The sequence below is a fragment of the Callorhinus ursinus genome, unplaced genomic scaffold, assembly GCF_003265705.2.
Source record: "Callorhinus ursinus isolate GAN/ISIS: 27379988/994484 unplaced genomic scaffold, GSC_fseal_2.0 scaffold16, whole genome shotgun sequence".
NCBI classification, from domain to species: domain Eukaryota; kingdom Metazoa; phylum Chordata; class Mammalia; order Carnivora; family Otariidae; genus Callorhinus; species Callorhinus ursinus.
In genome coordinates this window covers 39,723,041-39,739,891 of record NW_027397078.1, presented here as the reverse complement: position 1 = coordinate 39,739,891, position 16,851 = coordinate 39,723,041, and the positions used below count along the sequence as shown (strand labels likewise).

General features: G+C 42.8%; 1 protein-coding gene across 2 annotated transcripts in view; it reads right to left on the bottom strand.

Annotated features, from left to right (window-relative positions):
• Nucleotides 1–16,851, bottom strand: part of PUDP (pseudouridine 5'-phosphatase) — a 365,242-nt gene that overhangs the window by 198,497 nt on the left and 149,894 nt on the right. Inside the window, exons 5-7 of one of the 2 annotated variants that reach the window (XR_012381077.1) lie at nucleotides 9,449–9,665; nucleotides 677–939; nucleotides 502–587 (exon numbers count right to left, since the gene is read on the bottom strand). The gene's annotated coding sequence lies outside the window, so the exon portion shown is untranslated. Of the gene's footprint in view, nucleotides 1–501; nucleotides 588–676; nucleotides 940–9,448; nucleotides 9,666–16,851 lie in introns of those variants that run through there. The other variant, XR_012381076.1, reaches the window with a different exon arrangement.

Genomic DNA, 16,851 nt, shown 5'->3' with positions numbered 1-16,851 from the left:
AAAGAGAGAAAGAAAGAAAGAAAGAAAGAAAGAAAGAAAGAAAGAAAGAAAGAAAGAAAAAGAAAGAAAGAAAGAAAGAAAGAAAGAAAGAAAGAAAGAAAGAAAGAGGGAAAGAAAGAGGGAAAGAAAGAAAAGAAAGAAAGAAAGTTAGTTCAAAGCTACCAGTACTATCCAGAAAGTTTTACTTCGCTCCGTTAATTATATTGATTTAACAGAGACATAGAACCTCCCACATCTTGGGCAAAGAGTGGCCACAGAGAATTCTGGATTTTGATCCTCCAACAGGTGTGATCCTTTCACAGTGATCCTTCTGTGAGTCTTCTGAAACCCATCTCCATTGTTTTTTTGTTTGGTTTTTTTTTTACCACCATGGACTATTGCCCCATGCTACCTTCTTGCCTTCCTAGGTATGTGGGATTAGATGCTACCTTTTTGCCTTCCTAGGTATGTGGAATTAGATGCTACCTTTTTTGCCTTCCTAGGTATGTGGAATTATATGCTACCTTTTTGCCTTCCTAGGTATGTGGAATTAGGCGACCTGAAGAGTCTTGGGAAAGTAGCTCTCCTCCACAGAATTGTCACTGCCTCTAGAATTAAGAAGAGATGATGCACACAGTGCCCACTCAAACGTGAGACACGCTCTACTGAAAGGGAAAAAGCAGATGGCAGTGCTTACCTTCTGGGTCTAGGTCAGAAAGGGGGCTTCTGTTCTTCACAGGAGAAATATGGCCCTGGCACACACATCTCTGCCTGTCTTCAGCTGGGCATCTCCTCTGTGCACACAAAGTGATGGATTGTGGGGGGACTTCTGGCACTTCCCAAGAGCTGTTTGAATGTGTGCAAGACTGAGATGCACACACGTGCGCAGATGTTTCCAAGGGCTTCAACGTCCACGGGCATGTAAGTGTGATTATCACAGTATAACCCCATCTGAGTGCACTGAAAACAAAGATATCGAAGATGTACACAGAGCAGAATCTTTGGGGTGATTCCATATTATTGGAAAAATACACTGTGTGTGCTGACACTATATTGCATGTGCTTACTAAAAAGTCGGGTAGAACATAGACCCAAGGGGTCATTATCCCAGCACCGTGGAAATTTGGAGGAAGAACTTGCAAGAAAGCTGGGAATGAGCCAGGGTTTTCCAATTTACATTTACACTTTTATATTTTTTCCATTTTTTGGGGGGGTCTTTATGAACAAATATTTTAGTATTTTTCTTTATGGGCTTTAAAGTGGGATGTATCTGTATTTTACCTGTTTTCAAGCTATAACAACTAGGAAACATTAGTTAAAGAGTAGGGAAAAAAGATGGAGGGAGGAAATCTGAATGGTCAAAAAAACAAAAAACAGAGAAAACCGAAATCTGAATGGTCAAAAAAACAAAAAAACAAAAAACAGAAAAAACCGTATTAAGAAAGATGACAATTTAAAAAATTAAAATCTATGAAGACTCACTGACAAGTTAAGTGCCCAATAACGTCAGAGAGATGGGACAAAATGTGTAACATTCACAAATGTAAGTCATGTCTGGCTAGTAACAATGATATCAAAGGATATTATGAATTTGTACAGAAAGATATGAACAATATATAAATTTTTTTTTATTTCACAAAGATGTTTTGTCTAAGGATCCCATGTTGTGGAAGAACATTTTCCAGGTCTTGCTATAAGGAAGGCAGTACGGAAGGTTGTACTATGAAACGTAAACATCAGTCCTTCCAGCGGTAGGAGCATTGTAGATTGTCATTGCATTCTTTATGCGTATAGACACTTTCTAGGTTTAGAATGTATATGTACTAATTGGATATTGGACAAAGAGGAGATACATTAAGAGTTGCCTCTATAGTCTTGGTCTAAAGTCAGCAAACACAGATGGCACATTTAAGAATTTGTGGCTACAGATGGGGACTGACATGTACATGGATTGTTATCATATCTTTTCAAGATTATTTATTTATTTCAGAGACAGAGTCAGAGATATTGACAGAGACAGCAAGAGAGAGCAGAAGCAGGGAGGAGAGGAAGAAGCAGGCCCGCAGCTAAGCAGGGAGCCGGACTCGAGCCTCGATCCCAGGACGCTGGGATCAGCACCTGAGCCGAAGGCAGACTTTTTTTTTTCTTTTTTTAAAGATTTTATTTATTTATTTGACAGAGAGAGACATAGCGAGAGCAGGAACACAAGCAGGGGGAGTGGGAGAGGGAGAAGCAGGCTTCCCGCGGAGCAGGGAGCCCGATGCGGAACTCGAATCCAGGACCCTGGAATCATGACCGGAGCCAAAGGCAGACGCTTAACCGACTGAGCCACCCAGGCACCCCTGTTATATCTTATCACTGAGGCTATCAATTAAAGCAGTAACCACATAAAATGGGCTTTAAAATATATTAGGTCATTTAAATTCAATGTGAATACTGTGGGCCATAGATCATTCTTAATTTGACCATGATTGAAAGTTACAGAGAAATGCTGAGACGTGGACAATTCTATTTGTCCTTTACACAGATCGAGCCTCTTCCCACAACATTCTCCTCTGGGCTTTCCAATGATACTAGCTTAAAAGGAAAAGGAACAGGAGGAAAATTGATTATCAAACACGATTTGTAGCCCTCCATACCTCCATGACTGGAGACTGCAGATAAAACAAATGAAGAGGTCCCAGAAAGAGCAAAGCCCTTTCTCCTAGCACACAAACGGACTATATTTATATTCAGGAGAGAACTCACCTAAAAAAAAAAAAAAAAAAAAAATCCTTTGGTTCTGACAGCTATTTGCTGGTTTTAGAAAAGGGGAGGAAAGGATCGCCTTTCTCACTTGGTGTTTGAATAAGAGTCCTTATGTTAAACTGACATCTTGGTCTTAGGGTGAAACTCCTCTGAGACGCTCAGAAAAAAAAGAAGCGAGGAGTTAGAAATCTGCTTTTTCAACCCCAGAGTCAGATTCTCAAGTACAAACTCTGGTCTCCTTTGCTTCCTTCTCCCTTCATTGGTGGGGGCAGCTGAGCTTTCACATTTCATATGGTGGAGCAGAGCTTCTCAAACATTAATGTGCACACAAATCCACTAGGGGTCTTGTTAAAATTATAGATTCTGATTCCATAGATCTTGGCGGGGAAGGGACCTGAGATTCTACATTTCCTACAAGCTCTCAGGTGAACCCATGCTGCCTGAACCATGCCTAAATCTGGAGGTTTTCAACAGTGCTAGAGGAAAGAATAATATTTTCCTGCCTATGAGAATTTTCCATAGTTTGCACTTCATATGGTCAACTTGTGCAATGTTTCTGGGTATACTCATGTTTTATCCCAGAATGTAGACTGGGTAATTACAACAGAATGAAATGTCCCTGAAACGGATCAAACAGTAAAGGAAGAGATGTTCCTGGGTGTTAGAATCTAGTTGGTCTGGGACCTGAGGGTACTGTCTACTTTCATGGAAATTGCACCAACCAGGTGGCATCATGCCCTGCTAGGAGGCAGGACAAAAACACAATTTAAGAACACAAGCACACTAGCCAACTTTGTGGTAGTGATGGAAGCAGGTAAAATTGGTGTTTCCTAGGTCAACCCTCTTCACTGCACAGAAGTCAAAAACTGTGACACATTAAGTCAACCCATGATGCCATGAAATAATAGGAAGGTATAAACCAAGGAGCACTCATTCTAGACAATTTTACTACATCAACAACCCAGAACATACCCCCTCATCTGAGCCATCCAACATGCAATACACATGGCATGCACAATTTCTCTCCCTCACCAATCTCTATGGGAAATCCAGCCACCCAAAGTATGTTTTGTCAATTTGTTTTGTAGACTTTACTGAAGATATCATAAGTGAGATAAAGGGGGACAGACTCCACCCATTTCACAGCTTTTAATCCTCCAGCTCTTTGTTCCCTTGTAGAGATGCTCCCCTTTAAAGATTTCCATCTCCTATTCTCCCTCTTTGTCTCTTTCCTCCTTTGGTGATGATCTTCATCCCCCTCCATGAAGCAAGGCCATAAGGCATTAAACCCATATGCCCTATCAAACTCCATGTTCCACAAAACCAAAGGATGCTGCTCCCTTTAAGTGGCTCTTTAGAAACCATGTATCGTTTCGTTTAGATGTTGATGTGATGGTTAATTCTATGTGTCAACTTGACCAGTCTAAGGGATGCCCAGACAGCTGATAGAATGTTACTTCTTGGTGTGTCTGTGAGGGTGTTTCTGCAAGAGATTAACATTTGAATCAGTAGCGTGAGTAAAGAAGATCCACCTTCACCAATGTGGGTGGGCCTCATCTAATCCATTAGGGGCTTGAATGGAACAAAAAGGCAGAGGAAGGGAAAATTCTCTTTCTCTCTTCTTGAGCTGGTATGTCCATCTTCTTCTGCCCTCAGATACTGGAGCTCTTGATTAGAGCGGTCTACCTGGCAGTAAATTTCTTTGTATGGCCTATACAAAGTATAGGAGTAATTTTTCTTTTTTTAACACTTTTTGTTTTGTTTGGCATTCTTAGTGAAGTTCTTTATATTGGAAAGATTTTAGATTTACAGGAAAGTTGTAAAGATAGCATGGAGATTTCCCATATGATCTTTACCCAGTTTCCCCCAATGTTAACATCCTACACAACCATGGCTTGCTTGTCCAAACTATGCAACCAACTTTGGGACATTACTATTAACTGTATTTATAAACTTTACGAGGATTTCCCCAGTTTTTCCAATAATGAGATTTTTCTGTTCCAGGATCCCATCCAGGACACTACATTGCATTTAGTTATTATACCTCTTAGTCTCCTCTGCACCATGACAATTTCTCAGAATTTCCTTGCTTTTTGTAAGCTTGACAGATTTTTTTTAGAATATCCCTCAACCTGGATTTGTCTGATGCTTTCTAATGATGAAAATGCAGATATGGGTTCTGGAGAAGAAGTCCTCAGAGGTGAGGTGCCCTTCTCACCATGTCCTATTAGGAGTCCATGATTTCCATATGACTCATCACTAACGATGTTAACCAGGGTCACTTGGTAAAGGCCGCATCTGTTTCGTTTCTCCACTGTTAATCATTTCTTGCGTTGTGTGACCATGGGATTTTTTTTTTTTTAAAGTATCAGTTTTCAAAATACCTAACGTGGTATTTCTTTCTTTTTTTATTGAGTTCCTTTTTTGTTTTCAATTGATTTCTAATTCAACTTTATCTTTGTTATTTTCTCCCAGAAAAAAATCCTTAAATACCATATTTCTCATAGAACTCTCCTGCTTAAACCTTCAGGTTATTCTTGGTTGGGATAAAAGGAAACCCATATTTTGAGCATCTCCAAGGTGTGAGGGAAAGTAATAAATATTTTATATACATTTCTTACTTACATTTCACAAGAGCTCTCTAAATGAAATATTAACAGACCATTTTATCAAATGAAGAAACTAATTTTCCCAAGGCCATAGTTAAAGACAGTAAGTAATAAAACAGGTGTGAGAGAACCTAGATTCTTTACCCAAAGACTCAAGATCACCCACAGACTTTTCAAATTTGTCTTTGTCACTCTACTACATGCGCCCACTCCCACCCACCCCCCAAAAAGAAAGGTCTATGCCCTGCACTCTAAGCATTCCCTAAACATCAGTGTCTTGAACATTCACTCCTGCAAGCCCCTATTCTCCAAGTGGCCACCCCAAATATCACTCAACCTCCAAGCTGAAGCCTACCTCCTCCAGGAAGCTCCCACTGAATACGACGCCCACAGCCACATCTTCTCCCTGGTACTGAGTGTGTTTTCTAGCATATTCACTAGCACTAGATGATGGTCTTCACGCCCCTGCATCCAGCTTGTTAAAACAGGGTTAGTCCATCCATTCACCCTGCCATGGAGAGTACACAAGTTCCAGCCCTGATTAACAATGCTTACACGAGGAAACCCCCAGGAATGGTCTCTGGCCTCTTGGCTGGAGCCATGCATTATGTCCTTCTCACCACATCCCACCTCCTGACTTTGACCCCCTCCTGTGGCCTCCCCTTGCATTCGACTGCACGCCCATGCAAAGTCAGCCAACCACCAAGGTAGAGGGAGCAGGCCTCAAGACTGTTATCACTTTTTTTTTTTTTAAGATTTTATTTATTTATTTCAGAGAGGGAGTGTGTGAGTGCAAGCATGAACAGGAAAAGGGCAGAGGGAGAAGCAAACACCCTGCTGAGCATAGAGCCCAGTGTGGGGCTCGATCCCAAGACCCTGAGATCATGACCTGAGCTGAAGGCAGATGCTTAGCCGACTGAGCCACCCAGGCGCCCCAGATTGTTATCACTTCTGATGCTAATTGCAAGATCTGGGGGGTTTCCCCAGACCACTCTATAATTCTATAGAAGGACTCACAGATCTCACAGAAAGCTGGTTTTCTCCCAGTTATGATTTACTATAGTGAAAGAGTACACATGGAAATCAGCAGAGGGAAAAGACGTACAGAGATGCATGTGGGAAAACTGCAAATGCAGAGCTTCCAGGTATCCTCTCCCTCTTTGGAGACATGGACAGTATTATATTCCCAGCACTGATGTGTGACAAATCACAGGGATTACTGCCATGCAGGAACACTCACCTGAGATTTGGGGTCTAGAGTTTTCATGGAGACTCCATCATGTAAGAATGACAGACTGACCATGTGGCTGACCTCAGTCTCCAGCCACTCAGGAAGACAAGCTACTACCGCATGACCCAAAGCCCCTACCTTCTGTCACTTTGTTAGGTTTTCTGGCATGCCCAGCACCCCCACCCTAAATCACAGTGTCACACAACCCAGTGACCCAAAGCCCCCGAGGCAAACAGAGATACCCCTGTCTCAGGACATTCCAAGGGCTTAGAGGTCACTTCCAGAAGCTAAGGGGCAAGGGCCAGATCTCTTTTTGAACAAGATTAAATTCTAGACTACACTGTTGGGTATCTCTTACTATCTTGAGGACCTTCCTCCTCTTTTTTGACACTTAGCTCTGAGTATGTTTCTTACCACAACCAGAACATGTGTGTGTATTCAGACACTCAGACATTTACAATGATGTTTCCACAGTGCTAGGATTATGGTTGGGTTTTTTTGTTTCTCATTTATACTTTTCTACTATATCCACATATCCTACAAAAATGCTTGCTTCAATAATCAGGATGGGAAAACAGGTTTTAATGAGGCTTTTTTTTTTTTTTTACATGTTGCCTATCCAGTTTTGTTCACTATGAACTATAAGATTTGTCCACTCAATAAGTCACTGATATAATATTTGGAGGATTGCACGTGCTTTTTCCTCCCATGAATTATGTGAAGAATCACTAAAAAGGATATGTTAAGAATAATGTAAACTCTACTTGCTAATTAGAACTAGGCATGTTTTAAAGTCAAATGCCCTAAGTACACACCTAAACAGCATCAGCCCGCACAAGAGACATGTATATGTAAACACAACCATATGTAGGTGTCGATACGGAGACGCGTGGATTGTGTCACCCAAATAAGATGCTTCAGCCGGTATGACCACGGGAGTACTCTCCTATTTGTCTTATCCAAATTTCTTCTCTGCCCGTTCAATGGTGCTACTTCTCACTACAGCATGCACTGTCAAAGGAGACAATGGAACCCCTAAGGGACCAAGACTGAATCTTAGGGGTGAAAGAAATCTTAGGGTTTTTATGTATAAAGCACAAATATGCACGCGGTACCTAAAAAGATAAACAACGTAAGTACGGTATTAAACTTACATGGGAGGGAAATGGTACAATTAGAAAAGAAAATGTCCAAAAAAAAAAAAAAAATGAAAGCAACTCCTTTGTGAAGCCTTATCTTCCTCAACCTTAACTGAGAACTCCTTACTTTGACACTAGAATTTCTTGAATTTACTTCAGCCATAACCATAACAGCATCGAAAGGAGGTCATGGTGCCTCCCCCTCCGTGTGAAGCTCACCAGAGCTTCCTTGTAATTATCTCTCTATTTGCAAGAAACCAGCACTGTCTGTAGCACCTGGGAAGCACTACATAATCATTTCATGAATAAGTAAACCAGCTAAGAACAAAAGGTTAACAATAAAAATAACTCACAAGTATTGAACATTGACAAGGGGCCAAAGACGGTTCTGATTATCTCCTAAATCCTCACAGCACCCCTATGAAGGAGACACTGGGGTTTCCATTCTCCTTTTATAAACAAGAAAAGTGACACACAGAGAACTTAAGCCAAGTTTCCAAGCCGGCTCAGTTAGTAAGTGGAAGACCCAAGGACAGATCCAGGAGCCTAAACATCGCTCCACGTCTCCGTATCAACACGTCATCGTTATTCCTGAGAGCAATCCAGCGCTTGGAAGAAGTATTCTTTATGCTAAGAAAGAATAAACATACCCTTCATAAATAATACAAAAACAAGCAACAGCTTCTACAGAGTGGAGAGCTACTGCCAAGGAGCCTGGAGTATGCTGGCCACTAATAAAACATTTTTAAATGTACTCTAATTGGAATACAATAAGGAAAATTAATAAATGATTCTGTAACAGAGAGCAAGTAGAAACAATTATTATATTTTTGCATGTATTGAGAACCCATAACAGTCCCACTGTCGGGCTCACAAAATCCATTCCGCGTGCTATGAGGTGTAGTTTTAACCACTGGTAGACATGTCAGTCTACATTTTGTTGGACCACTGTTTTAATCTGGTAGGGTCTGCCTCTGAGAGATTTAAAAAAAAAAAAAAGTCAAATAAAATAACACACAGGTTCTCAGTAATTCCATATACTGTGCTTGACGGCAATGCTAGACCCCTACATATGACTCGACCAGAGCATTCGCACACAATAAATTCCAGGCACGCATAACCGCAGGTATTAATGTCCCATACTTCTGCCTGGTTTTCAATCAAATCTTTGCTATAAAATAGAAGACAATTCCAGACGGTCCTGTGTTTAGCTTAGAGTCTATTATTTCTGCCACATGAGCTGTTCTTCAACAGAACACAGTCACTTTGGAAAGTTCTTATTTTGCTAAACGTGTCCCTGAGCAAATTTCTAAATAATTATAGTCCCTCAAAAATGAGAACTTTTATGCCATGAAATTCAACCAGTGGGAAAACTGCTTTCAGTTGTCCCAGGCTTGTTGCAAAGGACTGTTCTGGTTTTACATTTAATGCTTCTCAGTTTTGTACCAAGCCAATATTCAGAGTTTTGAAAATTAGCTTTATATGGTGATCACTGGTCTCCTTCCACATTTTCTAAAAACTACATCACTAGCTCCACTCTGTGTGAATAAATCTAGAGCTTCAGCTATGACTGATAAACCGTGATTCTCATGTCAATGGTAATTCTAACAATAGATGTTTGTGCTACAATTTATAGCTACAGAGCTTTTTACACGTGTTGCTGAACTTATTCTCAGAAGAACAGAAGCTATCGGCACTGCTATGATCTGTCAGACAAGGTTCCGGGGAGAAATATCACTTACCAGAGGTAGTGCGTCAAGGTAGAGTAAGCTGCATCTACAAACAGATCCAACGTGGTGGCTCAGACATGGTCACTTCCGTGCACAGTGTAGAGCTTGTGTTGAGGGGCAGCGGAAACCTCCGCTCCACACGGTCATTCAGGGATCCAAGCTGTCATGCCTCTACCAACTTCAACTCACATCTTGCACTGACCCTCTGGGCATCAGCACCTGCAGTTGGCTGGAAGGAAGTGGAGGGGGGTACATCTTGTGAGAGAATTCCATAGTTATGCCTAGCACATTGACTTCTGCTCACTTCTGGGAGCACCTGGTCAGCTGGGCACACCTAACTATGAGGAAGACTGGCAACGGACATGGCTGGGTATATGGAAGAAGGGGTGGGCAAACGGTCTCTCCCACAGCTAAGGAAGAGCCCGAGCAGGACTGAGCCAAGTTCTTCTGACTCAAATCCTGTATCATCTCTCTACCCATCCCTGCCTGAATGCCTGGACTTAATTAAAGTATCATTGGATCAAATGGACCGCTTCCTCATGACAAACATTTTTTCATAGGGGATATAGCCATCGCTGTGTTCAGGCCAACACTCTACTAGCCAACATTTTCCTCCAGGAGGAAATTGGCTTTTTATCTCTTGAGAACACGATTGATCCCCAAGGGCTAAGACTTCAGTGCAAATCTAAGCTATGGGACAAGCAGATAGAATGAACCGTGTCAGGAGTGTAAGGTTTGGCGGCAGGTGCTGCTTATTTGGTCCTGCCCAGGGTTTGCAGCACTAGAATCCTGGATTCTGTAGATATGTGTAAGTAGGTACCCACTGGGACCTACCCTGTAAGAGTGGGCAGCCTCTGTAGGTCATGAGATCTTGTAGAAATGAAGGCATTTGTCCAAGAGAAATAAAAACACATGTCCCCACAAAAACTCATAAACGGATGTTCATAGCAGCATTTTTCATAAGAGTCAGTATGTGGAAAAACCATAAACGTCCACCAACCAGTGAATGGATAAACAAAATGTGTTCCATCCACGTAATGGAATACTATTTGGCCATAAAAAACGATGAAATTCTGACAGGTGCTACAATGTGGATGAACCTCAAAGACATTATGCACAAAGAAGCCAGACACAAAAGGTCACATATTGTAGATTCCATTTACATGAAATGTCCAGAGGAGCCAAATCTAGAGAGACAGAAAGCAGACTGACTGGTGGTTGCCAGGGGCTGGAAGAGGGTGGAATGGAGATTGACTGCTGATGGGTAGAGGCTTTCTTTTGGGGGGAATGAAAATATTCTAACATTGTGGTAATGGATGCACAACTCTGTGCATCTACTAAAAAACACTGAGTTGTAGAATGTGGCTGTGTGAATTGAATGGCATGTGAATTCCATCTTAATGAAGGTGTTATAAAGAAAAGAAATGAAGTCCTATCTCAGGGGCATGCAGTGAGCTTGTTCCAAAGGGACAAGGAAGGGGCCCTGGAGGGCCTCCAGAGTGCCTCAGGATTCCCTTAGCAACATGGCCAAGGAAAGTTGTAGCCACATAGCCATGGTACCAGTGACATTCCATGAAATGGGAATCCACAACACATTCCTTCTGTACATCCTCAGCTTCCTTCTTTATATGCTGAGTGCATGCAGCCTGAGCAGCTAGGAGGCAGACCAAAGACCACAGACCTCATGCCCCTCATGGCGTTTTCCCCTTGCAAAAATCTTTCAGAATAAAACTCTCTCCTAAGTCTGGATTTGGTTTCTGTTTGTTTGTTTTTATTTGTTTCGTGTCTTGACACCCAAACCCACACGGGGCTCTCAGGATTAAATTGACAAGTGGTTCCTCCCAACACCATCATTAGTTCCTACCCTGGCCTACTTTCCTCAACACTGATGGAACTGATTTGTCGATACACCTCCTTGCTCCATCTGTGGAGCTCCGTCCATCCTCTGTTTTCTTGTAACGAGTTGAATTACCACTGATAATCAGATTCTCAAAACACAGCAATCCTTGGAGAAGCTTTTTGATTTGGGTCTTTTGGAAGAAGGTAAAAGGACTTTTTCGGTGATGAGAACTGTGACTTTCTGCCACACGGTGGGTTACAGAGGATACACCTTGTGTTCTCACATGCCCACCAAGCAATGCTTAAGCAAGCTGTAGAGGGAGCCATGTCCCCTCAGAGCTGGCTGGGGTTTTCTCTTTGTCCTTTCTTCTCTTTCCCCAGCTAATTTGTACCCAGAACTCTTCCTTTTTACTGAGTTAGTTCCTATTTGGCATTTTCTTGAAATGCTGAGTGTTTATCCATGCATTTCTAGCCAGGTCTTCCCACCACACAGGGACAGGGATGATGACCATAACTCCTTTGTATTATGTGCACTGATGTTCCTCCAGGGTAGTCTTTTGGGTTGTTGGCTTTAACCCCTTCCTGCTCTATATTCTGGGGGCTGTTCCAAGGAAAGAAACACGTCCGACAGCCATCACTTCAGTCTCCTGAAAATTTGACTCTGCGTGAAGGAGGAACTGAATGTTTGGGAGCTCTTTGCCAGGTTCTTCATCTGCCTCATTTTCCTAAAGCCACAACTGTTCTAACCACACAGAAATAAGTGGCTCACATTAGCGTGCCTATTCTGGTAACTTTATCAAGAACTGTATTCTAGGAAGTGAATAGTGGACCTACATCTATATTATAGGCAGTTTCTGGGCTTTATTTACAAACAGAGTGCTTTAGACAAAGTCTTTTGCGTAATACAAATAGCAAGTGATTATTCTCAAATGGCCATAATACTCCCAGTCAAAAGCTCTTTCAACTGAAATGGCATTAGCATACATCTTATTTTCCGGAAAATGTATTGGAAACTGCAGGAGAAAGGTCCGTTCTCTTTGCATTTGGGAGAACTAAGCTACTGAATAAAGAGGAAAACCGAGTCGTTACTGAAAGACCTGATTCTCTACTTTGGAGAGGTTTGATAACTCAGTTCCAGAAGTGAGTCTTGGGCTCCTTTGTGTTTGGAATGAGGCACTGATGAAGCAGGCAGGAATAAAACATTGAATAAGATATGGTCCCTTCTCTAAGGACATTTATAATCTTCTTTTATGAACATTCCAGCCAAGAATCCCCAACCACCATGTGAGGGGATGACACATTTCAAAGTTTGGGTTTGTTTCTTTCTCCCCCCCTCCTAATACCATCCAAATTTAGTGCCTTCACCAACAAAATGATGATATCCACTGGGACCCAGACAATAGTCAAAAGAATGGAAAGCTGAATAACTTTGTCCTCCGTGTGATATCTGCTCGATTATTTAAAAAAAAAAAAAAAGAAGAAGAAGAAGTAGATGACTATTTTTGCACTAAATAGTCACAGTCCAAGGCTCTCTGCTTTGATCTAAGGCTCTTTGGGGTCACTGAAGTGTCATTTGGAAAATTGCTTCCTGACGCATAATATTATGGTAATGATCCCCTAAAGCCTGGCACAAAGGCTCTGCCATGAGAGCCAACAATTTATTTTCTTCCAAGTATTGTTTTAAAACAAGAGGCAGCTGGGGGTCAAGAGAGAGGCTCTGGGTTATAACAGGCTTAATGCGACCCTTGGAATTTTTTTAACACGCTTGGGAGGAGAAAGATTGTTCAGAAATACTCATTTACAGAACCAGTTCAAGAGACACAGAAAAGATACATTTCTCTTACATCTGAGCACACAATTATAAGCTAATAACAATATAAATAAGGAGAAGAGAGGAAGGTGTTAGAATTTTGGGGGTGAGGTTAGAAGCCGAGAGACCTAGATTCAAACCCCAGCCTTGCCTCTCATTGATTATATCCTTTTGGTTTACAAATCAAGCTTTTTGAGCTCAGCCACCTCAGACAGAGCAGAACGACCTGCCTCAAAGACAGGGGTGAAGTTTAAATGCAATATTGTGAGCTAAGAAACAAATATACAGTGTATGTACATAGACTAGTCTATGTGTATAGTTTATGTACATAGTGTAAACTTAACAACTGTACTGATCATTGCTAGTATTACTGTTATACAGGAGTTATACACAGGGCCAGGTACCATGCTCTGCTCCACATCTGAGATAGGTAGTGTGATGTACATTTATTTTGTCTAGGCTATGGTGCCCAGTATTCGGCTGAACACTAGGCTAGGTGTTGCCATGTGAAGGTGTATTTTAGATGTGACTACATTTACATCAGTAGACTCTGAGTAAAGCAGATTATCCTGCATAATGTGGTTGGGTGGGGAGTGGATGGGGGCCGAGGGTGGGTCTTATCTAATCATTTGAGGGGCTTAGGAGCAAAGACTGAAGTTTCCCAAAGAAGAAACAATTCTTTCTCAAGACTGCAGCATAGAAACCCTGCTGAATTTCCAGCCTTCTGGTCTGCCCTGAAGATTTGGGGCTTGCCAGCCCCTACAATCACGAGCCAGTTCCTGAAAACAATGAGAGAGAGAGAGAGAGAGAGAGAAATACAAATATAGCTGTCTACAGAGACAGAGACAGATCTCTCTCTATGGAGAGATCAATAGGGCCAACAGAATTATAGTTATCTCTATAGTATGGATCTGTCTAGACAGACGATAAATAGATAGATCCAACAGAACTATAGTTATCACCCTATAGACAAAGATAGGTTGGATACACCTATGCACCTGTCTTTCTACCTAGGGAGATCTGTCTCTGGCTCTCTCTACAGATAGACAGGGCTATGGATGGATAGGCATAGATATACCTACACCTGTGTACCTCCATACCTCTTATCTGGGGATAACCTATTTGTTCTGTTTCTCTAGAGAACCTGATTAATTCCGGCAGGGAGAGCCACAGGTAAATAGGCTATCGGAATGCTCTGTGACGGGTCTCACTAGGAGCGCCATGTAATGCTGTCTTTGAAGGACTGGATGACGCTGCCCAAAAAGAGGGTTGAAAATGAGAACACCCTTTAATGGGTAGATACCAGGGGAGGATCAGCTAGAGGATTTAGAAGATATATAAGTTATGTGGGGTATGAGGCCAAGCAAGACAAGGGGGAGAGCTTTCCCAAGGGAAGGAGGGTTCATCTGACGGGAGCGCTAGAAAGCGTACATCAGAGAGAGGAATACGTGCAGTGGGGAGTTCAGCCAGGTGTTACTATGGCACGAAGACTAGATGCAGGGTGTGGCCGTGGAGGTGGCTGGAGAGGAATGAAGGAGCAGATCCTGAAGGGAGAAGACCAAGAATTCCAACAAGCGCGACTCCCATGAACCTCTCAGGGTCCAGATCTGTGGCTGTCCCTGGGAGAGCACTGCAGGGCGGGGGCGGCCCCAGGGAAGAGCCAGGCAGTGGAAGAAAGGCTGAAAACATGGAAGTGTTTGCTCATTGCAGAACAGATGTCCCAGACAGAGAAGAGTAGTGAGAGGCTGGGTCAGGAGCCTGGAGGATGGTGGGGACCGAGAGTTCAGGAGACGTAGTTGTGATGGCCAGATGGGTCCACCTCCCGGGCAGGGATCTGGGGAGCCCTAGTCTATGGTCTCAGTGGAATCACCCAGGGAGCTTTACAAATACTGCTGCCAGGGTCCCACCCCAGAAATGCTGTGGTTACTAATGTGGGGTGCAGCCTCAAGCTGAGAATGTTCAGAACAAGCTGCCCACGTCACGCTCACGTCCAGTCAAGGGTTAAGAACTATCCCAGTCCAACTGCAGGTCAGGAGAACTTTACTTCCCAGGACTCTCACACTTACAGAGAGTAGCTGCTTTCCCTGGCAGTAGGGGGGAACTCCAGGTGCTTGGGAGGATGTTTACCTTACTTGGCCTGAGATCATTGCAATTCTGAGTGTGTTCTGACACCCACGGATGAATAAACTCTGTGTTCTAGATGGGGGTCCTCTGGAGTATGGGCTGCTTAACCCTGGAGCCAAGAAAAAGTTCTAGGTTCAAAACAAGTGGCCTGAAAACTCTCAGGCAGAGGGTCCTTTTTCTGAGTCTTCTGGGAAAATCAGAGTATAGAATTCTCACTTTATACTTGAAAAAGCTGCAATCTCTGGTATTTGGGGGATTCCAGACTTTCCGAAGGGAACCATCCATAGTCCATGAGGTAGCCATTATCATCTCGGTTTTAAAGATGAAGAAACCAAGAAATAGAGAGGAAAAGCAAATTATCTCTGGGTTATCCATCTAGTACACTGAATAGTACGTTACTTATATATTGCGAAACGGATCACTGGGGGGCTATCCAAGTCTGTCCCCACAAAAAGCCAAGACCTGAGTTCTTAGTTAACTCCAAAATCAAGGATATGGGCATTGATTCAATAAGCCCATCTGAAATTTGTTTTTTGAGGAGACAAAAGAAAGAGACAAACTTAACTGATATTGGAAGCATGAGTTTTATCTGCCACCGGAGTGTGGAGAAATCTTACCATGAAGATCCCCACACATTTGAGGGGAACTGACTTCTCTGTCCCTTGTACAACAGAACTCTAGATCTACGACATGGTTTTGACATTCGAGGAAGGTAAGGTGTGAATCTCCTGACCACAGCTTAGAGTCTACGATCCGTAGACCAATGGTGGTGCCAAGCCATCCTCTGCGGAGAGAGGTTGGATTTATCCATCAACCTGTAAGGCTGGGGTTGGCTGGCTTAATATGGGGCTGTGTCCAAGGAGTGGAGGGGGTAAATGGTGATCAGATTCCGTCTCTTTCACGCCTTGCATGTCCAACAGACTATCCTTCGTCATCACCAAAGTCTTGCTCACGTATCAGTAGCGGCCAACGTAGTCCACTCACTTCCAGGATTAACTGAGACCAGCAACTCCCCAAATACACTGACTGTCTTTCCTAAACAACAGACAGCTTTGTTCCTAAAGCACCCTGTGAGGAGAAGGCTGTGGGGTCCCTGTGAGCAGAGCGGGTATGAATGGCTCCAAAAGCACCCAAACGGTGAGGTATATGATTCTAAATCTTGCTGCTCACATAAATTTTCCTTAAAGATATTTGTTCTGAAAATGGGTGTAGGCGCTGCATCTCATTGTGTATAGACAGAAGGACAGCCTGGTGGTCCACCTCCAGCAAGCCCACGTGTGTCACTGCCTCTTGGAGGCTGCACCAAGACTGACTCTCTCTTGGTGAGCAACCAAGTGGGTGTGAAGACATGTCCCCACGGAAGGCCCATTCTACGAATAAAGGCAGATCTCACCTGCTCTTTGGAACAGATCTCTTTGCAGAAGCTAATCAGCCCTTAAACCCTAGTACAACTGTGGGACACAATCTACTGTATCTGGTAACACTGAAGATGGAATCATGCTTCTAAACACGGAGTACTTTCCTTTGTCTAAGCAAATCTGAATTTAAAAAAAAAAAAAGAGTATCAGGGACGCCTGGGTGGCTCATTCGGTTAAGCGTCTGACTTTGGCTCAGGTCACGATCCCAGGGTCATGGGATTGAG